The 18,849-nt window shown below is 35.3% G+C and overlaps 1 long non-coding RNA gene across 5 annotated transcripts in view; it reads left to right on the top strand.

Moving 5' to 3' along the window:
- LOC123789238 (uncharacterized) overlaps positions 1 to 18,849 on the top strand; it is a 685,069-nt gene that overhangs the window by 645,957 nt on the left and 20,263 nt on the right. The window contains exon 8 of one of the 5 annotated variants that reach the window (XR_015723985.1): positions 16,980 to 18,442. The exons of the other annotated variants lie outside the window; for them this stretch is intronic. This is a non-coding gene — a long non-coding RNA (uncharacterized LOC123789238). The remainder of the gene's footprint in view (positions 1 to 16,979; positions 18,443 to 18,849) is intronic. 5 annotated transcript variants of the gene reach the window in all.

The raw sequence follows: 18,849 nt of genomic DNA on the forward strand, positions 1-18,849 counted from the left end.
AGTATAGCTGAAGAAAATGGTTTCTACTCCTTAGAGAAATACTTACCATATTTTAAAGGTTGCCATCTATGAAGTTGAATAAAAACATATAAGAAACTTTAGGTTATATGATGCTGACCTTTCTTAGGAGTGAAGAATGTCAGTGAGGGTTTCTCACTCAGGACACAAAATTATGAATGCAAGTGAATGGATGGAAAATAGCAATTACTTATCTGTATGTGAGCATGTACACACAAGAAATTGTCCTAGTATATCCCAAAGAAACATGATGGTCTCACTAGGCTAGACTCCAGAATTCTGAAATCAAAGAGTTGGGAGAGCTGGTTCCTTCTGAAACTGCGAGGGAGAATTAGTTGCATGCCTCTCTCCCAGATTCAGGTGTTTCTTGATTGTAAGAATTAAGTGCTTTATATTGGATTAAGGCCCATCCTAATGACTTCAGCTTAACTTGATCATGTGCAAACACCTATTTCTAATTAAAGTCATATTTATAGGTACTGAGAGTTAGGACATTGACGTTTTTGGGGAAGACGCAATTCAACCCATAAAAGCATATGGCTTCTTTAACCAAGGGCATGTGGGTAGAAGCACCAGCATGCTGGTTATAAGCCTAGCTAAGCAAAAGGCTTCACGTGTTTATACCCACTCTTACATCTCTAGCATTGCAATGGGAAGCACATAGGTTTCTGGGACAGTAAGAGAATGAGAGAAGGAGTATGAGGTGGGACTGAGACATCTCTGCCACCACAACTGAAAACAGCTACACATTCACACCCAGACTAGATCACCTGAATCACAGCTACTTTGCCAATGTAAGAACAAAACTAAATGTTGTTTTAAGCTACTGAGTTTGAGTATGGTTTGCGTTGCCTCAATTTGTAGTAATAGCTAACTGATAACAACTAAACTCTAAATTGTTCCTCTACTAAGTTTACTTACAGATTTGATGTCAGAAGATTTAATGCATGTTATTTCAATATAATAATGCTTATTTCTCCTACTTTCCTATATCTTTGGGGGACTTTTCTTAATAAACTTTGCAAACCGTAAAACCAGTAACAAGTATGGAGAGGGAATTTTTCGGTTTTATACATCTAAAACACTTAGAAAGAGAAGAGATGTACATGATTCATTGCATTCACAAGTGTTTTGTTCGGCTGTCATCTTAACATACACCCTCACTCTAACTCTAAACCCAGTCGTACTAAAGAGAGTAACTATTTAGCTAGAAGATAGTCATCTAAGCTCTCCACCCCTTTCCCACTAGGCAGAATATGCAATTCTGAAAAATAGAGGAATGTAGAATATTCAAGAAGCTAAAATTTGAGTGGCAGTTTGATTTTTAAGGATATAGAACTTATACACAGAGCCATGGTTGGTTTTTCATCCCTAGAACAGCACTTCCCTCTTGAGTCATCCTAGCCAGAATATTTTTACATGAATTTCTGGAAAAGAAGACATAACATAATAATTATAAGCTAAGAAGCCAAACACAACTGCATGTGTACTCAATCTACTGGCGGGAAATGACCATAAAGGATATGCTTAAACTCAAAGATTTTCTCTTATGCATAGACAGGACTGGAAGTATCAGTTCCGATACCTGAAGTAATAGATTAGTTTAAATCTGGAATGCAACTGAGTCTAAATACAAAGTTATCTTTATGTTACTACCAATAAAAACTTCAATCTATTTATTATTGTCAGTCTCTGTTATTAAAATCAAGAACATGGAAAAATCAACACCCATTATTATCTTTTGTGCTTTAGCATTACTTCACATTGTCAAGTTTAACTTGCCCCTATCTGGTAGCTAATAACTCTCTCCATAGCTATGAAAATGTAACTGCCCTTTGAGCACTTTTGCATATGTTTTAAATCTCACATATGTCATGTGACATATTAAATTCAACATGCTTTAAATTGACCTCTGCAATATTGTGATTTATGAGAAATATAAATATTTGGTCATTCAGATGACAAAAATATATTTCTCATATATAGTTGGTCTTCTTCCATAGTTCCTGGCCAACAGGTCCTACGTCCCTTGGAATTTCCTAATCAGAAGAGCAATGGGAGCATCTTTTGTTATTTGGTCTCTGAAGATGTTCAGAGCCATAAAAATGAGACAAGTATCTTGTTATGAATAACAAGACCCCCTCACCACCACAACTGGTTTATGTTAATGAGGTAACTTCTAGAAAGCACTTAGGGATGGAGCTGGTTGCCAGGGGAACTAGCCATGAATAGAGAGTTGGAACTTTCAGTCCCAACCTCTGATTTCACAGGTAGAGAGGTGGGGGCAGGGAGAGAATGGAGCTAGAGGCTGAATCAATTACCAATGATCAATGGCCAATAATTTAATCAATCTTGCCTATGTAATGAAGCCTCCACAAAAAATGATGAAAGGAGATTTGGAGATCTTCCAACTTGGGGAGCCAAAATGCTTCCACATGTCACCATGCCAGGCCCTAAGCTCCATAAGGACAGAAGCTGATTCATTAGGGACCTTACCATATGTATCTCTTCATCTGGCTTTTGATTTTCATCCCTTAGTATCCTTTGTAATAGACTAGTAATCCAGTGATTAAATGGGTTTCTTGAGTTCTGTGATCTACTTTAGAAAATTAACTTAATCCAAGGAGAAGGTTGTGGGAACCTTTGATTTATGGCCAGTTGGTCAGAAGTACAGGTAACAACTTGGACTTGAGATTGGTATCCTGAGTTGGGAAAGGTCTTTGGAACTTCCAATTTGTAGCAGGTTGCTCAGAAACAGAAGTAACAACCTCCGCTTGTGATTAGCATCTGAAATGGAAGGCAGTCTTGTGGGACTGAGCCTTCTACTGTGGAGTCTGACGCTATCTCTGGGTAGATAGTATTAGAATTGAGTTGAATTCTTATTGGTGTGGAGAAGCCTCCACACACACACACACGTTGGAATTTGGTCCAGTTACCCATTTTCTTTCTTGAATTTTCTCTTCTTATATACATATATACAAATCAATGCCTAGTTCATTTTCTATATCAGTTTTATGAGTTAACAGCATACAGTTTTACTTCATAACACGCAAGCCAAAACCCTTGCAGTCTCAATCTTTCTTCTCTCATACAGCTTGACTATTTATCCAATCTAATCAGTAACTTATTTGTATTAATTAGTCCTCAAATATACATTTATTATCACTCTATTAATTTTTGTATGATTTTATTTTTCCTAATGAATAAAAAAGCTGATTCTTAGAAAAGAACCAAAGACCTTTAGAATTAAACACATACATATTTTTTAAAGATCCATTTATTTATTTGAGAAAGAGAGAGAGTGCAGGGGAGGGGCAGAGGGAGAGGAAGGGGATCTCAAGCAGACTCCCCACTGAGTGCGGAGTCTGACCCAGGGATCAATCCCAGGACCCCTAGATGATGACCTGAGCTGAAACCAAGAGTCAGATGTTCAACCGACTGACCCACCCAGGTGCCCCTAAAATTAGACACACATCTGCTTTTTATCCCAAGTTTCCATAATTCCTCACACAACATTAAAAAATTTCATTCTTGCCTAACTTAGCCCCAGTCTACCTTGGAAATGGCAGTCAAGTTATCACTGAAATCTAAGGCCTTGAAACCTGAATCACTATATTGTACACCTGAAACCAATATTACAACTGTATGTTAACTAACTTAAAAAAAGAGAGAGAGAGAAAGACAAGTAAAGAACAATTAGGATCAAGGAAAAGGTGATGGTGGGTAATAACCATGACACAAAGTTTATTATTGGATTTGCGGTATTTGCAAAACTAATCATTTGCATAACTATAACAGAATAGAAAATAATGTCATTTAGTTTTCTCAAACATTTGTTATACATGTTGTTTTTTTCTATATTAAACTTATTATTAATAACATTCAAAACTATCAGCAAATTGAAGAACAAGCACTTTTCCAAGACATTTTACAAAGCAAAGTTAGATGCAAATGGCAGTATGTTTAGTTAAGTTTTAATCCCATAAAAATTGATTTTTTAAAACATCCCTCAGGCTCTATACTAGTGTATAGGCACTCAGCCTGGCAAGGTCTCTCCAAAGTTTGATACAAATCAGCAAATTAAAAAATTAAAAAGCAAATAATTTGGTTTTATATAGTTCAATACTTTTTTTCATATCTTAAGCGAAAAAATAAAACAGCTGAGCTTAAAATTTGGCAGACACTCAGTCCTTAATCTAGAACATTTACTGTATTTAAAACATAAATTAAATTTCTTGCATCTGGATACATTATGAGGAACTGGATGGAATCCTAATATAACTTCTCTGGGAACAAATGAATTCCCCAAACAACTAAATCAGCCAAATGATTTTTTTTTCATAGATTTATCTTTGTTAATAAGGCAAAACAAGCATTTTCCAAGTGCAAAATATTATTTTTGCTACACATATTTTCCCTCTTACTTTTTAGTCTTGCCTACGCAGCACATGCATAAGCATTGAAGTACTTACAGGAAAAGCTTTCTCTTTATCTTATAGAGATCTACTGGTGTATGCACAAAGGCAAATCTCAGCATCCACCTCAGAACCTAGGATACCCACCTATCTCTTTGACAGATAACATTAATTAGCTTACAAAGACCGACTAGAAAGAGGAGGAGCTAAAGCACCATAAGAATTTGAAGTCCAGTATTCCACCAACTAACTGAAATGCAACAATATCTTTTACAGATCTTTGGAATTGGAATGGAATATGCTTTTCCAAACATTCATCAGTATTTATTTTGTGCATCTAATTACATGATGGGGATTATCAACATCCTTTGAAAAAATAGTCAAGAAATATAAAAAGATAAAAAATACCAATGATACTATGCCTTTCCAACTAGACTCACAATTAAAATACTGTATAAAGAAGTATTCAGAAAAATGGCTACATTTAACTAACGATTGTAGAAATATAAGTAGTCTTGCTATAGGATAATTTGACAAACAAAACATGTTTCAATTATATGTAGTATTTACATTACATAATTCCATTTTATTGTTGAACACATAGAGCTGCAGAGATTTCTGTTTGTTAAAGGATTTTCTCCGTCGGTGCTCGTGGTTCTTGGTCACACCGCTTCAAAGAATGAAGAAGTAGACCAGACAGAGTGGTGGGCAGCAAAGCAATGTTTACTGAGCAATAGATAGCAAAGTGATAGTACAAAGCTCCTGAGGATGGAGGGGACCCAAGAGGTTGCCATCAGAGTTTCTAAGTCTAGGGGTTTTTATGGGCTGTTTTAATCTGATTAACCCTCCCTGTGCCTGTCACCCAATCAGGTTTTTGTCACCTATCAATCACATGGGAAAGGGTGGAGGAGGGCTCCTTCTAGGGTGGTATAAAATCCTGTTAAGGGTAGTTTCCTCTTGGGGCGTGGGGGGCTTATCCCTGCCTGCCTGCCTTCCAACTATCCATCATTGTATTGAGGGTATGTGTGTGTGTGTGTGTATATATATATATATATGAAGAAAATTGAAAAAAAATCTAAAAACAGAACCCTGTGGGACTAATTCAGAAAGTTATAAAATTATATCATAGACTAGCTTTAAAGTACAGGAAACATACTCTTTCCCCAAACTTCTTTAGTACTTGCATTTTTTTTCTCCCAAATGAAATGTATATGGTGCTCAATTCTCTAGGCAGCTAAGGGTGCTGCTTAGTTTCTCCCTACTGTAAATAGTATCTCCTGTGAGGTAACTTCTATGGAATTTAGAGGTACCCTGCAACTCTTGGATAATCACTGTTCCAGAACAGCATTTAATAAGTTTTAACAATTTTTTAAAAAACATGTGGCTAAGTAACAAACAAATCACAAGTTACAAGAAACATAAGCATATTAGTATCTGTAGAAAAAGGCAAATTTTAATAGTCGTTATGTCTTAGAGTTGACTTTTCTTTTTTTCTCAGCAAATATTTACATTCAATTCTTCTTCACGTGCCACCTTTACAGGCAGGCCTTCCCAGAGAAGCCTATTTAAAAACCCACATAATGTCAATATTCCTGACACTCTAGAATCTGCTTTACTTTCTCATTTTCCCTGTAGTACATTCTATTTTACCATATGACTGATTTATCTTATTTACTTTTTATTGTTTTTTTCCACCCTAGTAGAATAGCAGAATGTAAGTGTAAACTCCAAAGGGAGAGGATGTATTTCATTCACTGATATGTTTTCCCAGCTGAGCAGTACCTGGCACATAGTAACTTCTCAATAAATCAATGACTGAATGCAAGTTTATTTGAATTTTGTGTATTTTATTCTACAATAATTTTATAAAAGAAAAAATTAAAGTTTTTTTTTCTTTTAAAATATGTATGGAATTCATAGGAATGCTACAGCTCCAGGAAATTCAAAGAAACTTGGTTATCTAGGAAGCTAAGATAATGGCACATAACACCAAATATCATAATGAGAGCACAGAATAGCTTCGGAGTTATTGGAGTAGTTTTTATAAAAGAAATCTAGAACTTCTAATTTGATTATAACTTTACTCTTTGATAAAAATCACAAATCTTTCTTAGTTGTTTAGGAACTATAGAATAAAAGTGCATAACCATGTAAGGAATAAAATGCTGGACCATGGTTCTCAAGATCATTGTGAAGCAGTAGGAAAAATTTTTCTAATGATGATAAAGCAGAACACATTTTTAAAGCCAGCCATAGAGAAAATTACCATTTTTAATAATTGGAGTGGCCATATGTCTAAATTTCTTACATTAAAGTCCCAAAGACATAAATCTGTTCAAAAAACATTAGCATCTATTCTAATAGTTAATAGTTATTATAAGAAGACTGTGTGTAGAAACCTAACCATTTCAGATTAGGGCAAAGGAGCTTGCAAGACAGCATCACTTCTACTCAAACAGAAGAAAATAACCAATAAACATTTTAAACCATTCAGAGTTATAGCTGAAATCAGTCTAAATGAACTAAATTCCAAGTGCAAACCTTAGGAGAGACAAGATCAATGATCTCTTTTTTCCCCTGGGGAGGCATGATGGAAACAGAGTTAACCCTGTCAGGAACTATCACAGGAGTAAGGAAACGGTCAAAGAAAGGTTTCTTTTTTTAAACAAGATTTTATTTATTTATTTGAGAGAGAGAGCAGAGGGAGAAGGAGAGAGAGAATCTCAAGCAGACTCCACTCTGAGCACAGAGCCCAACGAGGGGGGCTCAGTCCCACGACCCTGAGATCATGACCTGAGGCAAAACAAAGAGTCGGATGCTTAACTGACTGAGCCACCCAGGCATCCCAAAGAAAGGTTTATTTTTGTAACTTTTTTATTTTGATGTAGTTCCAGATTTATAGAAAAGTTGCAAGAATAGGACAAAGAGAGTCTATATCCTTCTTTCTCTGATTATTTGTTTATACTTTGCCCATTTGCTTTACCATCTGCTTTTTATCCTATTGATCCACTGACCTATCAACACATATATTTTCCTGAGCTATTGGTAGACATTTACCTTCCATGTTTTAGTATTTGTGAATAATATGAACACTCTCTTAAATAATCAAATTTTTTAAAAAAACTAGCTTTGATAAAATTCTATTACCTAGTCCACAGTCCATATTCAAACTTTGTCAAGTTGTAATGTCCTTTACATCAAGCAACAATGTTCTTTATAGCTCTTTTCATCCCAGGTCCATGACACCCATTGCCTTTAGTTGTAATATCCTTGTATTCTTCTCTAATCCAGAATAATTTTTCTGCCTTCTTTGTGTTTCTTAGCTTGATATTTTATTGAGAGTACAGACCAAGTTTTTGTTTGTTTGTTTTGCATAATGTCTCTCTATTTGGCTTTGTCTGATATTTCCTCATGATTAGGAACAAGTTACACAATTCTTCAGAATACATCATATCAGAAGGCACATGATGTCACTTTGGGCCAATATTGGTGATGTTGGTATTAGTTACCCTCCAAATTTCAGAACCTGTAGACTAGAATGACAGACTGAATTCTGGAAAAGCCTAGGAGCAGAGACAAAAGTGTTCCCTTCCTACTTGTGTTCTCTACTCGCTTTTCATGGAGATGTGATGGTAAACAGGGCAGGGCTGTAAAGCAGAGAGATTTCTCTGGAATCTAGTGGTGATTATATTCCAAACCCTTTGGAAGGGAAGTAATTGATACTACCTTTAAGTTATATGAAGTCAGTGTCGAGCTGACATTAACTAAAGCTCAATTCTGGATTCGGTTGTAAAAATAAGATATTCACACATGAGGCTCTACAGAAGAAGGAGCAATTCTTCTATGAGAATAAATATTATCTACTACAGTATCCTCCATACTCTCCATGATAGAATAAAAATATTTGAAACATCCAAAGAAACAAAGAAATAGAATCCATAATAATAATCCATAATAAATATTGAGCAATAAAACTTTAAAATAAGGAAAATTTGGACTTAAAGTGGGAAGGATGAAGAATTTCAGTAGAGAAATTAAAATCCTAATAAAAGAAGCAAATGGAAATTTTATTTTATTTTTTTAAGATTTTTTATTTTTAAGTGATCGCTACACCCAACATGGGACTTGAACTCACAATCCCAAGATCAAGAGTCACATGGCCTACCGACTGACCCAGCCAGGCACCCTGTAAATGGAAATTTAAATATTGAATAATATAATATCTGAAATAATGAATTGACGAAAATAACAGCAAACTGGATGGAACAGAACAAAGAAAAACTTAAGACAGATTAATAAAATGTATCTAGCCTGAACCCAGAAGAAAAAAAGGAAGAAAGAAAACTAGATATAATACTGGAGACCTATGGGAAAATATGAAATGGTCTAAGCCAGAAAGGAGATGGAGATGATATTATTGTAAATAATTTTATAAAATTGATAAAATGTATCAATCATACACATTTAGGAATCTCAGAAAACCCGAGGAAAGACACAATACCAGATATATGATAGACCAGTGGCTGAAAATCAGAGCTAAAGAGAAAAATTTTAGATGCACCAGACTGACAAAAAAAAAGATCCCACATAAAAGACCATAAAAAATAAAGAAATGAAGAGCCTAAGTAAAGGTAAATATATGAATAAATATAAAAAACAATTTTTTAAAAGATTTTTTTTTAAAGATTTTATTTATTCATTCGACAGAGAGAAAGAGATAGCCAGCGAGAGAGGGAGCACAAGCAGGGGGAGTGGGAGAGGAAGAAGCAGGCTCCCAGCGGAGCAGCCCGTCGTGGGGCTTGATCCCAGATGGAGGATCACGCCCTGAGCTGAAGGCAGACGCTTAATGACTGAGCCACCCAGGTGCCCCAAAAGATAATTTTTAATCAAAGTTATTTAAAAGACTAATGATTTAAAAAATAATGTACAAAATATGTATATATTTAGAAATCTCCATTATATAAAATATGTATGCATGTCTAGATCCTATATAGATTTATATTTTATATACGTTCTATATTTGTATGTATATCTAAAATAGCTACATATATTATATAGAAATAAAATATGACAACTATAATAGCACCAGAGATGTAAATGAGGGATAGAGTGAATAATATTATTTTATTTTATTTATTTTTTTAAAGATTTTATTTATTTGACAGACAGAGAGCACAGGCAGGTGGAATGGCAGAGCAGAGGGAGAAGAGGGCTACCCACTGAGCAGGGAGTCTGATGTGGGGCTCGATCCCAGGACCCTGAGATCATGACCTGAGCTGAAGGCAGAAGCTTAACTGACTGAGACACCCAGGCACCCAAACAATATTATTTTAAGTTTCTTACATAATTCATATGTTGTAAATATTAAAAAAATGTGTTAACATAAAAATAATATCAAATATATGTGATAAATGAATAAACCAATCTTCTAAATGGAGACCACTTCATTATGAAATTCAAGTCAAGTTGCTAAAAGTTCACTGTGTCAAAGGAGAAATATCAGACGTCATTATGAATGTTATTGCAAATTCAGTTAAAATGTTCAAATATAAGATAAAATTATTTAGTATTGTAGGGGCACAGAAGCTTGGCAAAACAATGTTCTAACCAAATTAAGAAACTTATGGAACAGGAGTATACTGGGAATTGGTTGTGGCCCATGCACCATTCATTTCTATGTCCAAATAAGCTGCACTAATGTACCTACTGAAATAGAAGCTATATTTGGCAATATTTACAGTATTTTTATGTATATTTAAAGTAACTGAATTACAAAGTTTTGTGATACAGCTGATGTTGGTTAAAAATAGCCTTGTGATACAGTTTCTTTGCTGATTATAGTATTTTAGAAATTTTGAAATAAAGTGTCTTACAATGATATGAAACTTTTTTGTAAGTGAAATATATAAATTGTAGTGTCTTTAATTCAAAATATGTTTGAAATATTTATTTAAAATATTTAATCAATGAAGTGCTCCAAAACTCAGCATTTAGTGAATTGTATTTATTTAATATAAAATAGGAAGATATTAAAATGTATCCTTATGTAAGCAAGGGGAACAGAAGAAACTAAAGATGAAAAATTAATTGGCATGAAAGACTTACTTTTGAATTCTTTAATTGTACTTTGTAATATCACGACTAATGGAAGACTCTTTCAATGAACCTTTAATTTTTAATTGGGTAGATTTATGTTCTGATAATACATATTGAATAAAATTAATAAGGCTTATGATTTTGTATACATATATTCATTAAAATATTCAAAAGGATTATTAATAGAGATAATTTGTATGATAGTTTTGTCATAAAATATTACTTAAAATAGAGTATGGAATATTTGTGGTATTTACATATCTCAGTATTTTATAAAAAATACTGGGTCCTGGGATCGAGCCCTGAGCCGAAGGCAGATGCTTAATGACTGAGCCACCCAGGTGCCCCAGCATTTCCCATCTTTGACCTCAATGCCTTCGCCTATGAAATGATAAGGATACACATTGATTATTAATGAGTGTTAGAGACAATAGGACTCACTTGTGCTAAGTCCCACATCAATAAAACAAGCCTTTATACCTAACCTAGTCACAGCTTCAACCTCTCTCAACAATATAACCTTCAACTACTCAACCTGGATTTACCTGGCCAGTACTAGTGAGGTAATCTGCCTGATAGAGCTCTTACGTCCCCCTTAGGCAGGTGACCTTGCCTGAAACAAGGCATTGTTTGATAATAACTTTGTTTTGTGCCCTTCTTCTGACTTTAAAAAACATTCCTTTTCTACAGATCAGTGGAGGTCCTTTCTGTTGGCTAGTTGGGATGCTTCCTGATTCATGAATCATTGACTAACGCCACTTGATCTTTAAGTTTACTCACAGTTTAATTTTTGTTGTTTATCATATAAGTAGGCTCCACACCCAGCACGAAGCCCAGTGCAGGGCTGGAACTTACAACCTTGAGATCAAGAGTCAGATGCTTAACCAACTGAGCCACCCAGTCACCCCTGAATTTTTGTTGTTTAGAAGGAGTCATTGTGTTTAACAATATGGCACTCAGTGGTCTACAGAGCAGTTAATAGTCAACAACCACAAATATTTAACAAGGTATACACAAAATACACAGTTTCTCTCCTATGGTAATATCAACTAGGAACCATTCTTAAGAAATGAAAGGTCACATTTTTTCCGCCTAAACGAAAATACAATATACAAAGGACCTCTGGACCAATGTCTCCTAAGTCATATGAAATTGTAAATCAGAATTTTTTGAATCAAACTTCAAGAATGAGATTGAAATATATTTGGGTACAATATATGATATAGACAATTTGATAGGAAAATAAACATTTGGAAAAGAAAAAAATTCTTACAGTGGTGAGGGGTGATAGGAAACATACTGTAGAAATTGCTCATGGATGAAAAATGGATGACAGTCTACAAGGACACACTGACAAACAATTGTTGAAACCGTGCAAGGGGAATAGCTCAACCTGCAGCAGTTAGCTGCAACTGAAAGCTTTGTATACATATAAACACTTAGACATGTATCTGCAATGTGAATAGCAGGGACAAAAGGAAGTAGCATCCAAACACCCTAGAAGATCTCTACTAAGATTCTAAGAGCAAGTGCTGCATCCAATATTTGAGTCTTCCTGCTCCTGTGAAAAACTTTCCAACACCATATTTGATTACAAACAACTAATGTGATCACGCTATGTGTCTCATTATCTGATGCAATCTATCCCACTATGGTAGCTAAACAAATTACTTTTCAAAACTTGCTTCCAGAAATTTAGTGCACAAATTATATTCTATATGCGATACTTGAGCTCCCATTCAGCTAAGATTCTTTTAAAGTAGAAGTGAGAGACTTTCCCCCTCTTTTAATAATTGAATTAAGCTTAGAATCTAATTGAGGTCATGGATGGCTTTGTAATAGCTATCTGAAAAAAATTATTAGATATATTTTTTAAGATTTTATTTATTTATTAGAAAGAGCGAGTGAGCACAAGCAGGGGGAGTGGCAGGCAGAGGGAGAGGGAGAAGCAGACTCCCTGCTGAGCAAGATGCCCGATGCAGGGCTCAATCCAAGGACCCTGGGATCATGACCTGAGCTGAAGGCAGATGCTCAACCAACTGAGCCACCCAGGCGCCCCTAGATATTTTTTTTTTAAAGATTTTATTTATTTATTCAACAGAGATAGAGACAGCCAGAGAGAGGGGGAACACAAGTAGGGGGAGTGGGAGAGGAAGAAGCAGGCTCATAGCGGAGGAGCCTGATGTGGGGCTCGATCCCATAACGCCGGGATCACGCCCTGAGCCGAAGGCAGACGCTTAACCGCTGTGCCACCCAGGCGCCCCGCCCCTAGATATTTTCTAAAGGATAAAAATATAGCAGTGGAAAGGTTTGGCATCAAAGTGGAAGAGAACTTCCAATTAGCTACTGTGTTATTTTCAAATCTTTGCAATAACTGAATCAGAAAATGTTCTTAAACTATGATTCCTTGTGATTCTAAATTAAGAGGATCAGTAAATAATTAGGAAAAATGTGGTCAATAATAAGGCTAATAGATGACAAATGCAGAACTGGGAAGCTTAATGCAGACTAATGAGCTGAGGAAAAATTTTAAAAGAACTCCTTTTTTAATGGTTCAGAATTATACTAAACTAACCTGAATTTGTACCTTGGGGAAAAGACAAGATAACATGAATGTAAGGAGCATAAAATGAAAGTGTGAAAGCATAACAAGACCCCTACAGAAAGGTCAGCCACAGAATCCATGAAAACTCTTGAGTGATTTTTTTTTTTTTTAATTTTTTAAGCAGCCTTCATGTCATGAACATAGGGGTCTTGTCATTCAGGAGCCTCTATATTAAACTGTGGTCTCCAAGACTAATATAAATCTCAGTGTCCAGATTGAGTTTACAGTCATTCATATTTTTTCACTTTATCACAAATAAAGTGAACCATTTGACTATGCTGCCATCCAGTCATTTTTGTGGTTCACAATTAGCCGCCAAGTTCCTGAATTTGTTGTTACAGAAGGTTGGTGTTTTCTAGTCTGAAAAACTATGGATCATAACCACAGCTTACCCGATTCTTTCTTCCAATTTCTAGGTAAAAATGATCTAAGTCCCTTTGCCACTTTCTAATTGGTGATAAAAAGTGGAAAAAGCCCAGAGCTTCATTTTACAGGGTTATGGAATAATGCATTTACCACCACACAAAACAACCAACCAACCAAACACACATGTTAAAACAAGACTGTGGCATTACCAAGTGAGCAGATTATCTCATCTCAATGAGTTGTTTCAGTAGGCTGAATATTCAATTATTTTATCATTTTCAGTCATGAAATTAATTGGAATAGCCATTCAAGTATATTAATTTAGAACAATAAAGATATTAATTATTCTCTAATTAATCTGTAAATTCAATGCAATTACAATCAAAATCCTGTTTTTAAAATAAATATTGATAATATGATAAATTTTAGATACAAACTTGAAGTATCAAATTTTGAAAGAAAACAAAATTAGAGAATTTATGTTACCTGATTTAATTATTATAATAATAGAATATCTACAACTGGAAATCAAAAGACTGTAGGCCAATTCCTACTGTGGCTTCTTTTTGGAGGGCCAAAAAGCTAAAATGGTTTCTACATTTCAAAGGGATGTAAAAATAAACAAGAATATGTAGTGTGGTCCCTAAAGGATAAAATATTTATTATCTGGTTTTTACAGAAAAAAAAAAGGCCAATTACTGGTATAAAAGAACAGAAAACAAGACAGCATGGTGCTGGTAAAAGATAGGCAAATACATCATGGAACAGAGTAAATGCCCAAAAAATCAAACTACACATACATAGTCAAATTGCTTTGACAAAGGCATTGATATAATTCATGAGCAAGATAATTCTTTTCAAAAATATTTCTTGAGGGGCGCTTGGGTGGCTCAGTCAGTTAACCATCTGCCTTTGGCTCAGGTCATGATCCCAGGGTCCTGGGATCAAGCCCCATGTCAGGCTCCCTGCTCAGCGGGGAGTCTGCTTCTCCCTCTCCCTCTGCCCCTCTCCCCTGCTTCTGCTCTCTCTCTCTCTCTCTCTCAAATAAATAAATAAATAAATAAATAATTAAAATCTTTAAAAAATATATTTCTTGAATATCTATATTTCCATATCCATATCTAGCTCCATACCTCACATCACTTACTACAATTAGGTTGAGATTGACCTCTTGTCACCCTCTGAGTGAAGCAAGTATGAAGGTAATTGGTACAACTATAAATGGGATTGATTCCTTGATTTCTCTTTCCGCTGCAATTGATTTCTGTATATTAATTTTGTATCCTGTGATTTTACTAATTCATATATCAGTTCTAGCAATTTTTTGGTGGAGTCTTCTGTGTTTTCTGTATAGAGTAACATGTCATCTACAAATAGTGAAAGTTCAACTTTTTCCTTGCTGATCTGAATGTGTTTTTTTTGTTGTTGTTGTTTAAGATTTTATTTGATAGAGACACAGCAAGAGAGGGAACACAAGCATGGGGAGAGGGAGAGGGGGAGGGAGAAGCAGGTTTCCTGCTGAGCAGGGAGCCGGATGCAGGGCTTTATCCCAGGACCCTGGGATCATGACCTGAGCTGAAGGCAGACGCTTATCGACTGAGCCACCCAGGTGCCCCTGCTTTGAATGCTTTTTATTTCTGATCGTTGTCTGATCGCTGAGGTTAGGACTTCTAGTACTAACAGTGGTGAGAGTGGACATCCCTGTCGTGTTCCTGACTATAGAGGAAAAGTTCTCAATTTTCCCCATTGAGGATGATATTACCTGTGGGTTTTTCATGTACGGTCTTTATGTTATTGAGGTATGTCCCCTCTATCCCTACTTTGTTGAGGACTTTTATCATGAATGGATGTTGTACTTTGTCAAATGCTTTTTGTGTATCTTTTGAGAGGATCATATGGTTCTTATCCTTTCTTTTTTTAATGTGGCGTATCACATTGATTGATTTGCAAACATTAAGCCACCCTTGTAGCCTGGGAATAAATCCCACTTGACTGTGGTGAATAATTCTTTTAATATACTGTTGGATTCAATCCACTAGTATCTTATTGAGAATTTTTGCATCCATGTTCATCAGGGATATTGGCCTGTAGTTCTCTTTTTTTAGTGGAGTCTTTGTGTGGTTTTGGAATCAAGGTAATGCTGGCCTCATAGAAAGAGTTTGGAAGTTTTTTTTTCTAGTTTTTGGAATAGTTTGAGAAGAAGAGGTGATAACGCTTCTTTAAATGTTTGGTAGAAATCCCCTGTGAGGCCATCTGGTACTGGACTTTTGTTTTTGGGGAAATTTTTGATTAGTAATTCAATTTCTTTGCTGGTTATCAGTCTATTCATGTTTTCTATTTCTTCCTGTTTCAGTTTTGGTAGTTTATAAGTTTCAAGGAGTGTATCCATTTCTTCCAGATTGTCCAAATTGTAGGTGTATAATTTTTCATAATATTCTCTTATAATTGTTTGTATTTCTGTGGTATTGACTGTTATTTCTCTTCTCTCACTTGGGATTTTATTTATTTGGGTCCTTTCTCTTTTCTTTTTGATAAGTCTGGCTAGGGATTTGTCAATTTTATTAATTCTTTCAAAGAACCAGCTCCTGGTTTCATTGATCTGTTCTACTGATTTTTTTGTTTTTTGTTTCTGTATCATTTATTTCTGGTCTAATCTTTATTATTTCCTTCCTCTGCTGGTTGTAGGCTTCATTTATTGTTCTTTTTCTAGCTCCTTTAGGTATAAGGTTAAGTTGTTTATTTGAGATTTTTCTTGCTTCTTGAGGTAGGCCTGTAATGCTATATATTTCCCTCTTATGACCAGTTTTGCTGCATCAAAAAGGTTTTGGACCATCATGTTTTCACTCTCATTTGTTTCCATGTATATTTTTTCCTTATTCTTGAATTTCCTGGTTGACCCATTCATTCTTTAGTAGCATGTTTTTTAACTTCCATGTATTTGTGGTCTTTCCAAATTTTTTTCTTGTGGTTGACTTCAAGCCCTCGTGGCATTATGGTCAGAAAATATGCATTATATGATCTCAATCTTTTTGTACTTGCTGAGGCTTGATTCATGACCTAGTATGTTGAGGCTTGATTCATGACTTACTCTGGAAAGTGTCCCATATGCACTTGAAAAGAATGTGTACTCTACTGCTTTAGGATGAAATGTTCTGAATATGTCTGTATTCAGTGTATTCATCTGGTCCAGTGTGTCATTAAAAGCCATTATTTGCTTGTTGATTTTCTGCTTAGATGATCTTTCTATTTATGTAAGTGGGGCGTTAAAATCACCTACTGTTATTGTATTACTATCAATGAGTTCCTTTGTGTTTGTTTTTAACTGTTTTATATATTTAAGTGCTCCCAAGCTGGGAGGATAAATAATGGTCTTTGGTTTAAAGTCTAGTTTGTCTGATACAAGTATTGCTACTCCAGCCTTCTTTTAATATCCATTTGCATGATACATATTTCTTTATTCCCTCACTTTCAATCTGCAGGTATCTTTAGGTCTAAAAACCATAAGATACTTGGGAATAAACCTAACCAGTGAGGTAAAAGATCTGTACTCTGAAAACTATGAAACACTCATGAAAGAAATTGAAGATGACACATAGAAATGGAAAAACATTCCATGCCCATGGATTGAAAGAACAAATATTGTAAACATGTCTATCCTACCCAAAGCAATCAATACATTTAATGCAATCCCTATCAAAATACCAACAGTATTTTTCACAGAGCTAAAACAAACAATCTAAAATTTGTGTAGACCACAAAACACCCCGAATAGCCAAACCAATCTTGAAAAAGAAAAACAAAGCTGGAGACATCACAATTCCAGACTTCAAGTTACATGACAAAGCTGTAGTGATCAAAACAGTATGTTATACTGGCACAAAAACAGACACATAAATCAATGGAACAGAACAGAAAACCCAGAAATGAACCCCCAACTATATGGTCAGTTAATCTTCAACAAAGCAGGAAAGAAGATCCAATGGGGGAAAAAAAACCTAACAGTCTCTTCAATAAATGGTGTTGGGAAAACCTGACAACAACATGAGAAGAATGAAACTCGACCACTTTCTTACACCATACACATAAATAAATTCAAAATGGATACAAGACCTAAATGTGAGACAGGAAACCATCAAAATCCTAGAAGAGAACACAGGCAGTAACCTCTTTGACATGGGCTGTAGAAACTTCTTACTAGATATGTCTCCTGAGGCAAGGGAAACAAAAACAAAAATAAACTATTGTAACTTGATCAAGATAAAAAGCTTCTGTACAGGGGAGGAAACAATCCACAAAACTAAAAGGCAACCTTTAGAACAGGAGAAGATATTTGCAGGTGACATATCTGATAAAGGGTATCCAAAATCTGTAAAGAACTTGTCAAACTCAACACCCAAAAAAATAAATAATCCAGTTAAAAAATGTGCAGAAGACATGAACATTTTTTCCAAAGAAGACATACAGATGGCTAGCAGACACATGAAATGATTCTTAATATCACTCATTCTCAGGGAAATCAAATCAAAACTGCAATGAGATATCACCTCACACTTGTCAAAATGGCCAAAATTAACAACACTGGAAACAACAGGTGTTGGCAAGGATGTGGGAAAGAGGAACGCTTTTACACTGTTGGTGGGAATACAAATTGGTGCAGCCATTCTGGAAAACAGTATGGAGATTCCTCAAAAAGCTAAAAATAGATACTCTATGACCCAGCAATTGCACTACCAGGTATTTACCCAAAGGACACAAAATACTGATTTGAAGGGATACATGCACCCAATGTTTATAGCATCATTAACAATAGCTAAATTATGGAAACAGCCTAAATGTCTATCAACTGATGAATGGATAAAGAAGATGCAATGGAATATTAGCCATAAAAAAGAATGAAATCTCGCGATTTGCAATGACATGGATGGAGCTCAAATGTATTCGGGTAAGTGAAGTAACTCAGTCAGAGAAAGACAAATACCATGCAATTTCACTCATATGTGGAATTTAAGAAACAAAATAGATGAACATAGGGAGAAAAAAAAAGGAGCCTAAGCATAAAAATTACTTTTAACTATAAAGAACAAACTGAGGGTTGCTGGAGGTGAGGTGAGCAGGGGGATGGGCTCGATGGATGATGAGTATTAAGGAGGGCACTTGTTGTGTTGAGCACTGGATGTTGTATGTAAGTGAAGAATCATTAAATTCTATACCTGAAACATAGTACACTGGTTGTTAGCTTGCAGGAATTTAAGTGAAAACTTGAAAAGAAAAGATAATTCAAAGAAATTCATTGAGACTGGAAGTGGTAGGAAGGAAGACCAACAGGACATAATTGAGGGGACCCTGAAG

Source organism: Ursus americanus, chromosome 3 (genome assembly GCF_024610735.1).
Source record: "Ursus americanus isolate L20-20 chromosome 3, mUrsAme1.1.p, whole genome shotgun sequence".
Taxonomy (NCBI): Eukaryota; Metazoa; Chordata; class Mammalia; order Carnivora; family Ursidae; genus Ursus; species Ursus americanus.